General features: G+C 37.9%; 1 protein-coding gene across 2 annotated transcripts in view; it reads right to left on the bottom strand.

The window, feature by feature from the left end:
* Window positions 1-17941, bottom strand: part of KHDRBS2 (KH RNA binding domain containing, signal transduction associated 2) — a 699109-nt gene that overhangs the window by 187555 nt on the left and 493613 nt on the right. The gene's annotated exons all lie outside the window — the stretch shown is intronic.

Here is a 17941-nt window from a genome sequence, read left to right on the forward strand (position 1 = left end):
TTGGACTCAATAGTTATTTTAAATGTAAATGGATTAAATGCTCCAACCAAAACAGACTGGCTGAATGAATACAAAAAACAAAACAAAACAAAACAAAACAAAAACCCACACATATGCTGTCTACAGGGAATCCATTTCAGACCTCAAGACACATATAGCCTGAAAGTGAGAGGAAAAATATATTCCACGCAAATGGGAAGCAAAAGAAAGCTGGAGTATCAATCCTATTATCAGACAAAACAGACCTTAAAATAAAGAAGATAACAAGAGATAAGGAAGGACAACACATAATGATAAAGGGATCAATCCAAGAGGAAGACATAACAATTGTAAATATCTATGCACCCAAATACAGTCCCTGTAGGCTTCCCTGGTGGCTCAGAGGTTAAAGCATCTGCCTGCAATGCGGAAGACCTGGGTTCGATTCCTGGGTCGGGAAGATCCCCTGGAGAAGGAAATGGCAACCCACTCCAGTATTCTTGCCTGGAGAATCCCATGGATGGAGGAGCTTGGTGGGCTACAGTCCATGGGGTCACAAAGAGTCGGACATGACTGAGCAACTCTACTTTCATGCACCCAAATAGGAGCACCTCAATACATAAAACAAACACTAACAGACATAAAAGGAGAAGTCAACAGTAACAAAATAATAGTGGGAGGCTTTACAACCCCACTCACACCAAAGGACAGATCATCAAACAGAAAATTAAGAAGAAAATGCAAATCTTAAATGATACATTAGATGAAATGGATCTTATTGATATCTTCAGGACATTCCATCCAAATGCAGAGAAATACACCTTCTTCTCAAGTGCACTTGGAACATTCTCCAGGATAGACCACATCTTGGGTCACAAATAAAACCTCAGTAAATTTAAGAAAATTGAAACCGTATCAGACATCTTCTTCAACCACAATGCTATGAGACTAGATACCAATACAAGAAAAAGAACTAAGAATCACAAACACATGGAGATTATACAACACGTTTCTAAACAACCAACAGGTTACTGAAGAAATAAAAATGGAAATCAAACAAAACCAATACAATATTGTAAAGTAATTAACCTCCAATTAAAATAAATAACTTTATATTAAAAAAAAAAGTTCTAGAAACAAATGACAATGAGAACACAACTCAATACCTATGGGATGTAGCAAAAGCAACTCTCAGAGGGAAGTTTAGGGCAATACAATCCTACCACAAGAAACAAGAAAAATATTTAACAGACAACCTAACCTTACACCTAAAGCAACTGGAAAAAAGAAGAACAAAAAACCTCAAAATTAATAGAAGGAAAGAAAGATCCGAGCAGAAATCAATGAAAAAGAAATCTAGGAAATGAGTAAAGATTAATAAAAATAAAAGCTGGGTCTTTGAGAAGATAAGCAAAATTGACAAATCCTTAAACATACTCATCAAGAAAAAAAGAGAGAAGAACCAAATCAACAAAATTAGAGAAAAAATGGCGGAGGAGTAGGACAGGGAGAACACTTTCTCCCCCCCAAATTCATCAAAAGAACATTTAAAAGCCGAGTAAATTCCACAAAACAACTTCTGAATGCTAGCAGAAGACATCAGACACCCAGAAAAGCAACCCAAGTCTTCGAAAGGAGGTAGGAAAAAACATAAAAGACAAAAAAAGAGACAAAAGAGGGAGGGAGGGAGTTCCATCCCGGGAAGGGAGTCTTAAAAAGAGAGAAGTTTCCAAACATCAGGAAACCTTCTCACTGCCAAATCTGTGCCGAGCTTTGGAAGCACAGAGGGCAACATAATGGAGAAAAAATAAATAAACAATTAAAACTCGCAGATTGCAAGCCCTACGGTAACTCCCCCAGTGGAGAAGCAGCGCAGACGCCTGCACACGCCATTAGCAAGCGGGGGCTGGGCAGGGAGGTGCGGCGCGGGCTGCATCGCTTAGAGTAAGGACCTGACCTGAATACCCTGAGCGCTATCTGAGCGAAATAATCTGGGCTAGCAAACCAGACTGTGGGGTATCTACCACGCGAAAAGCCAGCCCTAATCTAAGACACCGCCAGGCCCGTGCACGGAACAAAGGACTGAACAGAGATAACTGGCTGCAGACCTTCCCCCTCCAGTGACACGCAGCCAGAGCCAGAAGGGGGCAATCACAGCCCCAGAGAGACATTATCCATAAAACTGTAAGCAGGCTTCTTTGCTAACTAAAACTTCTTGGGGGTCTGGACGGTCAACATCTCCCTGAGAAGGTGCACCGGTTGTACACCTGGATAACTGAGCGGCCAGGAGGCAATAAGTCGCAGCAATCGCGCTTGCTAAAAACCTTATCACCTGAACTGCTCGGACCTGGGAAGGGCACAAAACGCAGGCCCAACCGAGTCTGCGCCTCTGAGGACTACCTGAGTGTCTGAACCTGAGCGGCTTGGACCTGGGAGGTTCAGGCAGTCCAGGGCCGGCCATGGATGGTTCCCGGCTGAACAACCTAGAGCCTGAGCAGTGTGAGCAAGGAGGCTACACGCGCCCTGAGTGGGGGCAGACCCAGTGTGGCAGAGGCACTCCGAGCACAAGCCAGTGTTACTTGTTTGCAGCGTCCCTCCTTCCCCACAGCGCGACTGAACAAGTGAGCCTAAAAAAAAAAAAAAAAAGTGTCCTCCACCATCCACTTTGTGTCCAGACACTGAAGAGTCCAGCAAACAGAAGAAGCTATAACAGAGGGAACCACCTTGGAAGCTACAGGCAGTAGATTAAAACCCTGTGGTTACTACTGACTACATAGGAAGGGGCCTATAGATCTTGAGAAATAAAAGTCGGACCAAGGAACTAGCCAAAAATGAGCTGAACCCACAATACTCACAACAAAACCAGAGAAAGTCCTCGATATATTTTTACTATTTTTATGATCATTCTTTTTTTAAAAAAATTAAGTCCTCTATTATTCCTTTAATTTTCACTTTTATAACCTATTACTTTGCAAAAAAAAAAAAGACCCTTTTTTTCTTCAGCAAATTTCATATATATATATATATATATATTTATAATTTTTTTACCTTGTTTTTTTTTTCTTTTCTTGTTTTCTTTAACATTGTATTTTTGACATTCCAAACTCTACTCCAGATTTTTAACTTTAGCTTTTTAGTATTTGTTATCAATTTTGTACCTGTATTTTCTTTATAATTTTTGCGACATTGTTTGTTTGTTTCTCTTTCTTTTTCTTCTTCTTTTTTTATAACACTGTATTTTTGAAATTCCAAACTCTACTCTAGATTTTTAACTTTTGCTTTTTGGTATTAGTTATCAATTTTGTACCTATATTTTCTTTATAATTTTTGCGACCTTGTTTGTTTTGGTTTGTTAGTTTTTTCTCTCTTTCTTTTCCTTCTTCTTTTCTTTAACATCGTATTTTTAAAATTCCAAACTCTACTCTAGATTTTTAATTTTTGCTTTTATGTATTTGTTACCAATTTTTTACCTTTAAGAATCCAATCTTCAGTACCCATTTTTCACTAGGGAAAGAGATTACTGGCTTAACTGCTGTCTCTCCCTTTGGACTCTCCTTTTTCTCCACCAGGTCGCCTGTGTTTCCTCCCTAACCCCTCTCTACTCTACCCAACTCTGAATTTCTGTGTATTCCAGATGATGGAGAACACTTAGGGAATTGATTACTGGCTGGATTTGTCTCCCTCCTTTTCATTCCCCCCTTTTATCCTTCTGGCCATCTCTGTCTCCTTCCTCCATCTTCTCGTCTCTGTATAACTCCATGAACATCTCTGAGCGGTCCAGTTGTGGAGTGCACATAAGGAAGTGATTATTGGCTAGCCCACTCTCTCCACTGTTGATTCCACCTCATCTCATTTGGGTCACCTCTAACTCCCTGCTCCCTCTTCTCTTCTCCATGTAATGCTGTGAACCTCTCTGTGTGACCCTCATGGTAGAGAAACTTTTCATCTTTAATGTAGGTGTTTTATCAGTGGTGCTGTATCGAAGGAGAAGTTTTGAAACTACTGTAAAAATAAGACCAATAACTGGAAGCAGGAGGCTTAAATCCAAACCCTGACTCCAGGGAACTCCTGACACCAGGGAACATTAATTGACAGAAGCTCATCAAACGCCTCCATACCTACACTGAAACCAAGCACCACACAAGGGCCAACAAGTTCCAGGGCAATACATACCAAGCAAATTCTCCAGCAACAAAGGAACACAGCCCTGAGCTTCAAGATACAGGCTGCCCAAAGTCAGCCCAAAACCATAGAAATCTCATAACTCATTACTGGACACTTCATTGCACTCCAGAAAGAAGAAATACAGCTCCATCCACCAGAACACCAACACAAGCTTCCCTAACCAGGAAAACTTGATGAGCCACCTGTAAAAACCCACACACAGTGAGGAAACACCACAATAAAGAGAACTTCACAAACTGCCAGAATACAGAAAGGACACCCCAAACTCAGCAATTTAAACAAGATGAAGAGACAGAGGAATACCCAGCAGATAAAGGAACAGGATAAATGCCCACCAAACCAAACAAAAGAGGAAGAGATAGGGAATCTATCGGATAAAGAATTCTGAATAATTATAGTGAAATTGATCAAAAATCTTGAAATCAAAATGGAATCACAGATAAATAGCCTGAAGACAAGGATTGAGAAGATGCAAGAAAGGTTTAACAAGGACCTAGAAGAAATAAAAAAGAGTCAATATATAATGAATAATGCAATAAATGAAATTAAAAACTCGCTGGAGGTGACAAATAGTAGAATAACAGAGGCAGAAGATAGGATTAGTGAACTAGAAGATAGAATGGCAGAAATAAATGAATCAGAGAGGATAAAAGAAAAACGAATAAAAAGAAATGAGGACAATCTCAGAGACCTCCAGGACAATATTAAACGCTACAACATTCGAATAATAGGGGTCCCAGAAGAAGAAGACAAAAAGAAAGACCATGAGAAAATTCTTGAGGAGATAATAGTTGAAAACTTCCCTAAAATGGGGAAGGAAATAATCACCCAAATCCAAGAAACCCAGAGAGTCCCAAACAGGATAAACCCAAGGAGAAACACCCCAAGACACATATTAATCAAATTAACAAAGATCAAACACAAAGAACACATATTAAAAGCAGCCAGGGAAAAACAACAAATAACACACAAGGGAATTCCCATAAGGATAACAGCTGATCTTTCAATAGAAACTCTTCAAGCCAGGAGGGAATGGCAAGACATACTTAAAATGATGAAAGAAAATAACCTACAGCCCAGATTATTGTACCCAGCAAGGATCTCATTCAAGTATGAAGGAGAAATCAAAAGCTTTTCAGACAAGCAAAAGCTGAGAGAATTCTGCACCACCAAACCAGCTCTCCAGCAAATACTAAAGGATATTCTCTAGACAGGAAACACAAAAACGGTGTATAAATTCGAAACCAAAACAATAAAGTAAATGGCAACGTGATCATACTTATCAGTAATTACTTTAAACGTAAATGGGTTGAATGCCCCAACCAAAAGACAAAGACTGGCTGAATGGATACAAAAACAAGACCCCTACATATGTTGTCTACAAGAGACCAACCTCAGAGCAGGGGTCACATACAGACTGGAAGTGAAGGGCTAGAAAAAGATTTTCCATGCAAATAGCGACCAAAGGAAATCAGGAGTAGCAATACTCATATCAGATAAAATAGACTTTAAAACAAAGGCTGTGAAAAGAGACAAAGATGGTCACTACATAATGATCAAAGGATAGATCAACTAAACAGAAAATTAACAAGGAAACACAAAATTTAAACGATACAATAGACCAGTTAGACCTAATTGATATCTATAGGACATTTCATCCCAAAACAATGAATTTCACCTTTTTCTCAGGCACACATGGAACCTTCTCCAGGATAGATCACATCCTGGGCCATAAAGCTAGCCTTGGTAAATTCAAAAAAATAGAAATCATTCCAAGCATCTTTTCTGACCACAATGCAGTAAGATTAGATCTCAATTACAGGAGAAAAACTATTAAAAATTCCAACATATGGAGGCTGAACAACACACTGCTGAATAACCAACAAATCACAGAAGAAATCAAAAAAGAAATCAAAATTTGCATAGAAATGAATGAAAATGAAAACACAACGACCCAAAACCTGTGGGACACTGTAAAAGAAGTCCTAAGGGGAAAGTTCATAGCAATACAGGCATACCTCAAGAAACAAGAAAACAGTCAAATAAATAACCCGACTCTACACCTAAAGCAACTAAAAAAGGAAGAGATGAAGAACTCCAGGGTTAGTAGAAGGAAAGAAATCTTAAAAATTAGGGCAGAAATAAATGCAAAAGAAAAAAAGAGATCATAGTAAAAATCAACAAAACCAAAAGCTGGTTCTTTAAAAGGATAAATAAAATTGACAAATCATTAGCCAGACTCATCAAGAAACAAAGGGAGAAAAATCAAATCAATAAAATTAGAAATGAAAATGGAGAGATCGCAACAGACAACACAGAAATACAAAGGATCATAAGAGACTACTATCAACAATTATATGCCAATAAAATGGACAACGTGGAAGAAATGGACAAATTCTTAGAAAAGTACAACTTTCCAAAACTGGACCAGGAAGAAATAGAAAATCTTAACAGACCCATCACAAGCATGGAAACTGAAACTGTAATCAAAAATCTTCCAGCAGACAAAAGCCCAGGCCCAGACGGCTTCACAGCTGAATTCTACGAAAAATTTAGAGAAGAGCTAACACCTATCCTGCTCAAACTCTTCCAGAAAAGTGCAGAGGAAGGTAAACTTCCAAACTCATTCTATGAGGCCACCATCACCCTAATACTAAAACCTGACAAAGATGCCACAAAAAAAGAAAACTACAGGCCAATATCACTGATGAACATAGATGCAAAAATCCTTAACAAAATTCTAGCAATCAGAATCCAAGAACACATTAAAAAGATCATACACCATGACCAAGTGGGCTTTATCCCAGGGATGCAAGGATTCTTCAATATCCACAAATCAATCAATGTAATACACATTAACAAACTGAAAAATAAAAACCATATGATTATCTCAATAGATGCGAGAAAGCCTTTGACGAAATTCAACATCCATTTATGATAAGAACTCTCCAGAAAGCAGGAATAGAAGGAACATACCTCAACATAATAAAAGCTATATATGACAAACCCACAGCAAACATTATCCTCAATGTTGAAAAATTGAAAGAATTCCCTGTAAAGTCAGGAACAAGACAAGGGTGCCCACTTTCACCATTACTATTCAACATAGTTTTGGAAGTTTTGGCCACAGCAATCAGAGCAGAAAAAGAAATAAAAGGAATCCAAGTTGGAAAAGAAGAAGTAAAACTCTCACTATTTGCAGATGACATGATCCTCTACATAGAAAACCCTAAAGACTCCACCAGAAAATTACTAGAACTAATCAATGATTATAGTAAAGTTGCACCATATAAAATCAACACACAGAAATCCCTTTCATTATTATACACTAATAATGAGAAAACAGAAAGAGAAATTAAGGAAACAATTCCATTCACCATTGCAATGGAAAGAATAAAATACTTAGGAATATATCTACCTAGAGAAACTAAAGACCTATATATAGAAAACTATAGAACACTGGGGAAAGAAATCAAAGAGGACACTAATAGATGGAGAAGTATACAATGTTCATGGATTGGAAGAATCAATATAGTTAAAATGAGTATACTACCCAAAGCAATTTACAGATTCAATGCAATCTCTATCAAGCTACCAATGGTATTCTTCACAGAGCTAGAACAAATAATTTCACAATTTGTATGGAAATACAAAAAAACCTTGAATAGCCAAAGCTATCTTGAGAAAGAAGAATGGAACTGGAGGAATCAACCTACCTGACTTCAGGCTCTACTACAAAGCCACAGTTATCAAGACAGTATGGTACTGGCACAAAGACAGAAATATTGATCAATGGAACAAAACAGAAAGCCCAGAGATAAATCCACGTACATATGGACATCTTATCTTTGACAAAGGAGGCAAGAATATACAATGGATTAAAGACAATCTCTTTAACAAGTGGTGCTGGGAAATCTGGTCAACCACTTGTAAAAGAATGAAACTAGAACACTTTCTAACACGATACACAAAAATAAACTCAAAATGGATTAAAGATCTCAACATAAGACCAGAAACTATAAAACTCCTAGAGGAGAACATAGCAAAACACTCTCTGACATACATCACAGCAGGATCCTCGATGACCCACCTCCCAGAATATTGGAAATAAAAGCAAAAATAAACAAATGGGACCTAATTAAACTTAAAAGCTTCTGCACAACAAACGAAACTATAAACAAGGTGAAAAGGCAGCCTTCAGAATTGGAGAAAATAATAGCAAATGAAGCAACTGACAAACAACTAATCTCAAAAATATACAAGCAACTCCTACAGCTCAACTCCAGAAAAGTAAATGACCCAATCAAAAAATGGGCCAAAGAACTAAATAGACATTTCTCCAAAGAAGACATACAGATGGCTAACAAACACATGAAAAGATGCTCAACATCACTCATTATCAGAGAAATGCAAATCAAAACCACTATGAGGTACCATTTCACACCAGTCAGAATGGCTGCGATCCAAAAGTCTACAAGCAATAAATGCTGGAGAGGGTGTGGAGAAAAGGGAACTGTCTTACACTGTTGGTGGGAATGCAAACTAGTACAGCCACTATGGACAACAGTGTGGAGATTCCTTAAAAAAACTAGAAATAGAACTGCCTTGTGATCCAGCAATCCCACTGCTGGGCATACACACTGAGGAAACCAGAACTGAAAGAGACACGTGTACCCCAATGTTTACTGCAGCACTTTTTATAATAGCCAAGACATGGAAGCAACCTAGATGCCCATCAGCAGATGAATGGATAAGAAAGCTGTGGTACATATACACAATGGAGTATTACTCAGCCATTAAAAAGAATACATTTGAATCAGTTCTAATGAGGTGGATGAAACTGGAGCCTATTATACAGAGTGAAGAAAGCCAGAAAGAAAAATACCAATACAGTATACTAATGCATATATATGGAATTTAGAAAGATGCTAACAATAACCCTGTGTACAAGACAGCAAAAGAGACACTGATGTATAGAACAGTCTTATGGACTCTGTTGCAGAGGGAGAGGGTGGGGAGATTTGGGAGAATGGCATTGAAACATGTATAATACCATGTATGAAACGAGTTGCCAGTCCAGGTTCGATGCACGATACTGGGTGCTTGGGGCTAGTGCACTGGGACGACCCAGAGAGATTGTATGGGGAGGGAGGAGGGAGGAGGGTTCAGGATGGGGAACACGTGTATACCTGTGGCGGATTCATTTTGATATTTGGCAAAACTAATACAATTTGTAAAGTTTAAAAATAAAATAAAATTAAAAAAAAACACAAATAAATATTTAAAAAAATTAGAAATGAAAAAGGAGAGGTTACAACAGACTTGCAGAAATATAAGGGATTATAAGAGAATACTGTGAACAAGTATATGGCAATACAATATATAACCTGGAATAAATGGACACATTCTTAGAAAAGTTGAATCTTTCAACACTGAACCAGGAAGAAATAGAAATTATGAACAACCCAATTATAAGCACTGAAATTGAAGCTGTGATAAAAAAAAAAAAAAAAAAAAACCTCCCCCAAAAGCCCAGGACCAGATGGCTTCACAGAAGTCTATCAAACATTTAGAAAAGAGCTAATGCCTATCCTTCTAAAAGTCTTTCAAAAAATTGCAGAGGAAGGAACACTTCCAAATTCATTCTTCGAGGCCACCATCATCCTGATACCAAAACCAGATGAAGACAACACACAAAAAAAGGAAACTACAGGCCAACATCACTGATGAACATAGATGCAAAAATCCTCAACAAAATTTTAGCAAACAGAATTGAGCAACACATCAAAAAGCTCATACACCATGATCAGGTTGGTATTATTCCAGAGATGCAAGCATTCTTCAATATATGCAAATCAAACAATGTGATACACTATATTAATAAACAAAGATAAAAACCACATGATCATCTCAATAGATGCAGATAAAGCCTTTGACAAAATTAAGCACCTATTTATGATTAAAGTTCTTCAAAAAATGGGCATAGAAGGAACCTACCTCGACATAGTAAAGGCCCGGTATGATAAGCCTACAGCAAAAATTATTCTCAATGGTGAAAAACTGAAAGCATTCCCCCTAAGATCAGGATCACGACAAAACTGTCCACTTTCACCACTGTTATTCAACATAGTTCTAGAAATCCAAGTGACAGCAATCAGAGAAGAAAAAGAAATAAAAAAGAATCCAGATCAGAAAAGAAGAACTAAAGCTCTCACTGTTTGCAGATAACATGATACTGCACATAGAAAACCCTAAAGATAGTATCAGAAAACTATTACAGCTAATAAGTGAATTTAGCAAAGTTGTGGAATACAAAATCAATACGGAGAACTCAGTTGCATTTCTAGATATTAACACTGAAAATCAGAAAGAGCAATTAAAGAATCAATCCCATTCACCACTGCAAAAAAAAGCATTAGATATCTAGGAATAAACGTAGGCATCTGGTCCAATCACTACATGGGAAATAGAAGGGGAAACAGTGGAAACAGTGTCAGACTTTATTTTGGGGGGGCTCCAAAATCACTGCAGATGGTGATTGCAGCCATGAAATTAAAAGATGCTTACTCCTTGGAAGGAAAGTTATGACCAATCTAGATAGCATATTCAAAAGCAAAGACTTTGCCAAAAAAGGTCCATCTAGTCAAGGCTATGATTTTTCCAGTGGTCATGTATGGATGTGAGAGTTGGACTGTGAGGAAAGTTGAGCACCAAAGAACTGATGCTTTTGAACTGTGGTGTTGGAGGACTCTTGAGAGTCTCTTGGACTACAGGGAGATTCAACCAATCCATTCTAAAGGAGATCAGCCCTGGGATTTCTTTGGAAGGAATGATGCTAAAGCTGAAACTCCAATACTTTGGCCACCTCATGAAAAGAGTTGGCTCATTGAAAGAGACCCTGATCCTGGGAGGGATTGGGGGCAGGAGGAGAAGGGGACAACAGACGATGAGACGGCTGGATGCCATCACCAACTCGATGGACATGAGTTTGGGTGAACTCTGGGAGTCGGTGTTGGACAGGGAGGCCTGGCGTGCTGTGATTCATGGGGTTGCAAAGAGTCAGACACGATTGAGTGACTGAACTGAACTGAAGGAGATGAAAGAACTACACACATAAAATTATAAGACACTAATGAAAAAAATCAAAGATGACATAAACAGATGGAGGGATATTCATTGTTCCTGGGTAGAAAGAATCAATATTTTGAGAATGACTATACTATCAAATGATATCTACTGATTCTATTAGATCTCTATAAAATTTCCAATGGCATTTTTCACAGAACTGGAACAAAAAAATTCAGAATTCATATGGAAACACAAAAGACCCCGAATAGCCAAAGCAGTCTTGAGAAAGGAGATTGGAGCTGGAGAGAACAAGCTTAATGACTTCAGGTTATACTACAAAGCTACAGTCATCAAGACAGTATGGTACTGGCACAAAAATAGAAATATAGACCAAATAAACAAGATAGAAAGCCCAGAAATAAACTCATCCATCTATGGGTACTTTATTTTTGACAAATGGAGCAAGAATATTCAATGGGGCAAAGACAGCCTCTTCAATAAATGGTGCTGGGAATACTGGACAGCCATATGTAAAAGAGTGAAAGTAGAACACTTCCTAATTCCATACACAAAGATAAACTCAAAATGGATTAAAAACCTAAATGTAAGATCAGAAACTAGAAAACTTTTAGAGGAAAACATAGGCAAAACACTCGATGACATAAATCAATGCAAGATCGCCTATGATCCACCTCCTAGAGTAATACAAATAAAAACAAAAGTAAACAACTGGGACCTGATTAAACTTAAAAGCTTTTTCACATCAAAGGAAACTCTAAGCAATGTGGAAAAAAAAAAAAAACCTCAGAATGGGAAAAAAAAAACAATAGCAAAGGAAACAACTGACAAAGGATTAATTTCCAAAATATACAAGCAGCTCATGCAACTCAATACCAGAAAAATAAACAACCTAATCAAAAAGTGGGGAAAAGGCCTAAACCTAAAGACTATTCTTCTCCAAAGAATACATACAGATGGCTAACAAACACATGAAAAGATGCTCAACGTTGCTCATTATACAGTTCGGTTCAGTTCAGTCACTCAGTCGTGTCCGACTCTTTGCAAACCCATGAATCGCAGCACGCCAGGCCTCCCTGTCCATCACCAACTCCCAGAGTTCACTCAGACTCATGTCCATCTAGTCAGTGATGCCATCCAGCCATCCCATCCTCTGTCGTCCCCTTCTCCTCCTGCCCTCAACCCCTACCAGCATCAGAGTCTTTTCCAATGAGTCAACTCTTCTCATGAGGTGGCCAAAGTACTGGAGCTTCAGCTTCAGCATCATTCCTTCCAAAGAAATCCCAGGGCTGATTTTCAGAATGGACTGGTTGGATCTCCTTGCAGTCCAAGGGACTCTCAAGAGTCTTCTCCAACACCACAGTTAAAAAGCATCACTTCTTTGGCGCTCAGCCTTCTTCACAGTCCAACTCTCACATCCATACATGACCACTGGAAAAACCATAGCCTTGACTAGATGGACCTTTGTTGGCAAAGTAATGTCTCTGCTTTTGAATATGCTATCTAGGTTGGACATAACTTTCTTTCCAAGGAGTAAGCGTCTTTTAATGTCATGGCTCCAGTCACCATCTGCAGTGATTTGGAGCCCAGAAAAATAAAGTCTGACACTGTTTCCCCCGTTTCCCCATCTATTTCCCATGAAGTGATGGGACCCGATGCCATGATCTTCGTTTTCTGAGTGTTGAGCTTTAAGCCAGCTTTTTCACTCTCCTCTTTCACCTTCATCAAGAGGCTTTTTAGTTCCTCTTCACTTTCTGCCATAAGGGTGGTGTCATCTGCATATCTGAGGTTATTGATATTTCTCCTGGCAATCTTGATTCCAGCTTGTGCTTCTTCCAGCCCAGCATTTCTCATGTACTCTGCATATAAGTTAAATAAGCAGGGTGACAATATACAGCCTTGATATACTCCTTTTCCTATTTGGAACCTGTCTATTGTTCCATGGCCAGTTCTAACTGTTGCTTCCATATGACCCAACAATTCTACCCCTTGCCATATACCTTGAGGAAACCAAAACTGAAAGAGTCACATGTATCCCATTGTTCACTGCAGCACTATTTACAGTAGCTAGAACATGGAAGCTACCTAGATGTCCATCATTAGATGAATGGATAAAGAATTTTTGGCATATGTACACAGTGAAATATTACTCAGCCATAAAAAGAATGCATTTGAGTCAGTTCTAATGAGGTGGATGAACCTAGAATCATTATACAGAGTGAAGTGAGTCAGAAAGAGAAAGATAAATACCGTATTCTAACACATATATACGGAATCTAGAAAAATGGTACTAATTTATTTACAGGGCAACAATGGAGAAACAGCCATAGAGAATAGACTTATGAACATGGGGAGAGGGGAGGAGAGGGTGAGATGTACAGAAAGAGTAACATGGAAACTTACGTTACCATATATGAAATAGATAGCCAATGAGAATTTGCTGTATGGCTCAGGACACTCAAACAGAGACTCTGTATCAAACTAGGGGGGTGGGATGGGGAGGGAGATGGGAGGGAGTTTCAAAAGGGAGGATATATATGTATACCTATGGCGGATTCATGTTGAGGTTTTACAGAAAACAGCAAAATTCTACAAAGCAATTATCCTTCAAAAATTAATTTAAAAAAAAAAGAAATGAAAAACCATAGCTTTGACAAGACGAACCTTTATCAGCAAAGTAATGTCTAATACTAATGATGGTTTTAAACAGCAGTCTCATTGATGGTGAGCCACAAAGAGATGATCTGGCCACCTGTAGACAGTCATGTGACCAGAGCCTTAGCAGGGAAGGAAGAAAAATGTGAAGAGTGAATTGCTCTGTAGTGTCATTTATAATAAAGGGAAACTTGTCTAAGAAATTTTATCTTAAAGTGAAGAACTCCTTTGATATTTGCACCATAAACTTATCATGGTCCTGTTATTTTGCTACTGAGACACTTAAACTTTTGTTTAAGAGGAATCAATTGTTTAAAATTAAAGCAGAGAGCAGCAGCCTTTGAATGTTTGGATGGAGATATCAAAGACTAGTGTCAGAGATTATCAGCCAAGTGTTCAACTTTGTATGTATTCATTGGATTATTTATAGAAAAAATGAAAATATGACAGGTTTTAATAAAATATGTTTTTTAAGAGATAATATCTCCTTTTACTTATTATCAACAGTATGCTATTAAAGGTATAGTTAGGATATCTGCAAAATTTATAATATTTTTCTCCTTCTGTGGAAACTAATGTCTCTCCATATGACACTTGGAGCTGAGTCCCCAGGAACTGTGCTTGTATCCATGAACTTGTATCAGTGAACTTCACACCTGAACCGCCCATGTCACTGGTGGCTAATGAGTGTAGATCCCAGATCTGATTTCCTGAAACTCTTGTTCTATAGTCATAGACACCTGGCATGCCCAAGTGAATATGATTCTCCTACCTAAGTATCTGAATTCTATTCAGCCAGCCAGCCAGTATCTGCAGGTGAGGAGAACTGGACGTGTAGATGTGGCAGTCCTAGGGTGGACATATTTCACCACGAGCTGAGCCAAGTTGACCAGAGAAGCCAAATATCCAGTCTGTATGTTAGCATGGGATGAAAACATATGGGCACATAAAATAGAGAGGAAATGTGGGGAGACAATCCAGTGCCTCAGTCTAGCTGTTTCTTCAGCCCTGATGGCATTCCTATTACTGGACTTCATGACACCTGATAAAAGCAATGCTCACATGCTGAGGTGTAGGGAAGTCATTCTGGCCTATAAACGTTAACTTGACTTTTTTGCTAACTAGAACAGTCAGTTTGATAACATACATTGTATATCTGCTTTAATTATTAAAGAAAAGAGTGCATTGACCAGAAGTAAAAAAATGTCCAAGTTTACAATAAGATTAAATGCTTCCCTTCCCAGGACACCAGTGTTAGTCCTGCTGGTTGATAAAGATTCCCTTTGCATGTGCCAAGGCCATGCTGACTACCTGTGTATATGTTGATCTGGCTTTTCAGAAAACTTGAAGGGAAGAATCTCTAAATTGTTTGGTGCTCCTTCCTCTGACAAGACATAAAACTATGCTGAAAACCCTGCTTATCCTGAACAGTTCTTGAGAGTAATCTTGGAAGCTGTCTTCTGGGTTATTGTCTTAAGTTTGGCTCAAATAAAACTCTATTTTATTCCTATTATAGATAGTTTAGTGAATGTTTTCATCAACACAGCACCCCCCAGGTTTGTTTGTTCAATTATTTATTTATCATTAAAAGAAGATGATAGAGCTTCTCTATTTGAAAACAACTAATTTGCCCAGTTAATTTACAAAAAGTACCTAAATATTTGTGACTTCAGTGGGTCCATAATTTACCTAGGGAGAAACTGTAGAGTATGATACATAATGAAATTTTTATAATAGTTACTTCTTATTTACTGTCTATAATCTTCAGGGTACTCATGAATACTCATGTTTTAAGTGCTTATGGATGTTTATTTCTAATATTCAGTGCAGTCTTGTGAGGCTGAAATGATTATCCCCATTTTATAGAAGAGGAAATCCAGGACCCAGAGTGTTCTAAATTACACAGCTAATGACACAGTTAGAATTCAAACTGTGGGATGCTGCTTTCTGTTTTGAAAGCCAGGTAAGGTCCACCCAGCAACACTACAGACTTTCCTGAAAGCCAAACACCACTAGCTCTCCAATGACCTTTCCATTCCCTCCACCCCCACCACCCTGTACTCAATTCAACAAATGACACCTCAATTTTATCTGGTTGGTAAGTTTAACCTGCGTTTCACAAAACTTCACAAAGTTATCTTTTACTCCTTTCTGTTTACACACATTCTCCCTCTGTGCCATCATCAAATCCTTCTAGATCATTTCCATAGACTCAGAATAGATCTCTTCTCACCCCTCTGAGCCTTGTTCTGTCCATGGGGATGTCACTAGCCTCCTTGTTTCTATTCCTGCATCCATCTCATTGCATATTCTGTCCACTGCAATGTGTACAGAAGAAATCTTTTAAAACATAAACCTGCTCATGTGGCTTTCCTGCCTCAAACTCTCCAACAGCAACATGAATTGGCCTGCCCCACCCTTGTCCTTCTCTGTCTCCCCCACATACTCTCTAGCTCTGATGTTTTCCTAGCTGACCCCCAAACATTTTGAGCAGATTCTTCCCAGTGCCTTTCTGCTTGCTGTTTCCTTAACCATGGATGTGCTTATACAGATGCAGACCCTTGATCTAGACTCAGAGGTTTACTGAAACCTGAGTGAATGAACGAATTGATACTTTAAGTTTTAAAAAAATCAGATTTACAAGGCTCGACATACTTTCTTTACTTACTATAAGAACCATCCTCCTAAAATTTCCAATTCAGAATATAACCTTTTTCAGAATATACTCATGTTTCCGTAAAATCTTTATGCCTTTGCAGCTTACTGTTTTTGCCTTGCATTCCTTGATTTATTCACTACAAATTGGAATGAATGTGAAAGGCCACAATGCTTTTGTAGCTACATGAAAGACTACAGTTTTTCAAATCTTGTTCTCTTTTATTGTGCCATATAAGTGCTGTAAATTTATTTATTGATAACAATGTTGACTACTATTTCTCTCTTTTAATTTTTGAGATAAAGATCTGACTGTTTAGCTTTCTGTTTGGTAGACAAAAACATCATAGTGTCCATACACATGAATGTGGTAGACCTAGTTCCTCAGAGATTAAAAAAAGAAGAAAAACAAAACAAAATAAAACAATTCCACTGTCCCTATTGTGGATTATTCATTCATTCATTTAAAAAGCACTTATTTCTGAAGCAGTACATATGTCTTACTGAAGAGACAGTAGGACCAGGACCAGGTTCTAAGTTTCTAGACCTATGGGCTTGTTCAGAAGGTAGAATACAACATCTGCTGCAGATTTTTCAATTTTTCAGACTAAGATTTTAAATATTGATAGCTGATGTTGTACAAAAGATACTTAGATGAACACATTTCCATTTTCCCATAGAAATGGATCATTAAACTTAATATTTTTCTTCACTCTTAGAGACATTATTCCATGTTTCATATTTAATCAGTAACTTTCCTAAAAACTAACATGCTCTAACCATTAAAGTTCTTAGAGATGCCTAGCAAACATTTTTACTTTATTTTAGGATTAAGTTTTGCTTGATTATTGACCAATTCATAAAATATTTATATGCTTTCAATGAATAGAATGTGATGCTAACTGTCCCTGAAGAGTTTATATAACTAATAATTCACAAAGGACAGTGTATCTATGTTAGAATGAAGCAAACACCTAGGTTAGTGGATGGACATCTTGGAGAGGTTAAAGGCAAAATGTATCTGTTTCATAGGATGATAATCTGGTTGTGTCAATTCAATCAAACTTTTACAGTGGACTTATTATAGTTCCAAAAGTGAATAGGAAACTACCCCTTTTAACAAGTTTCACAATCCAGTAGGAGAAATGGAGACAGAAAGTAAAACACGTGATCAGCAGAAAGTTAACAACTCAGGTGAAAGGTTCAAAGGGAGTGTAATGTAATACAGAGGATTAGAAGGGGAAGAGGTACTTAGAGACACTGCAATTCATATATTCATTCTGTACTGAGCTCTGAATTCACACCTGCCAATTCCTTATCTTTCATACGCTCAGAGAGTAGGATATTTAAATGAAAAACCAACCACATGGTCTTAAATTAC

The sequence above is a fragment of the Bos indicus genome, chromosome 23, assembly GCF_029378745.1.
Source record: "Bos indicus isolate NIAB-ARS_2022 breed Sahiwal x Tharparkar chromosome 23, NIAB-ARS_B.indTharparkar_mat_pri_1.0, whole genome shotgun sequence".
NCBI classification, from domain to species: Eukaryota; Metazoa; Chordata; class Mammalia; order Artiodactyla; family Bovidae; genus Bos; species Bos indicus.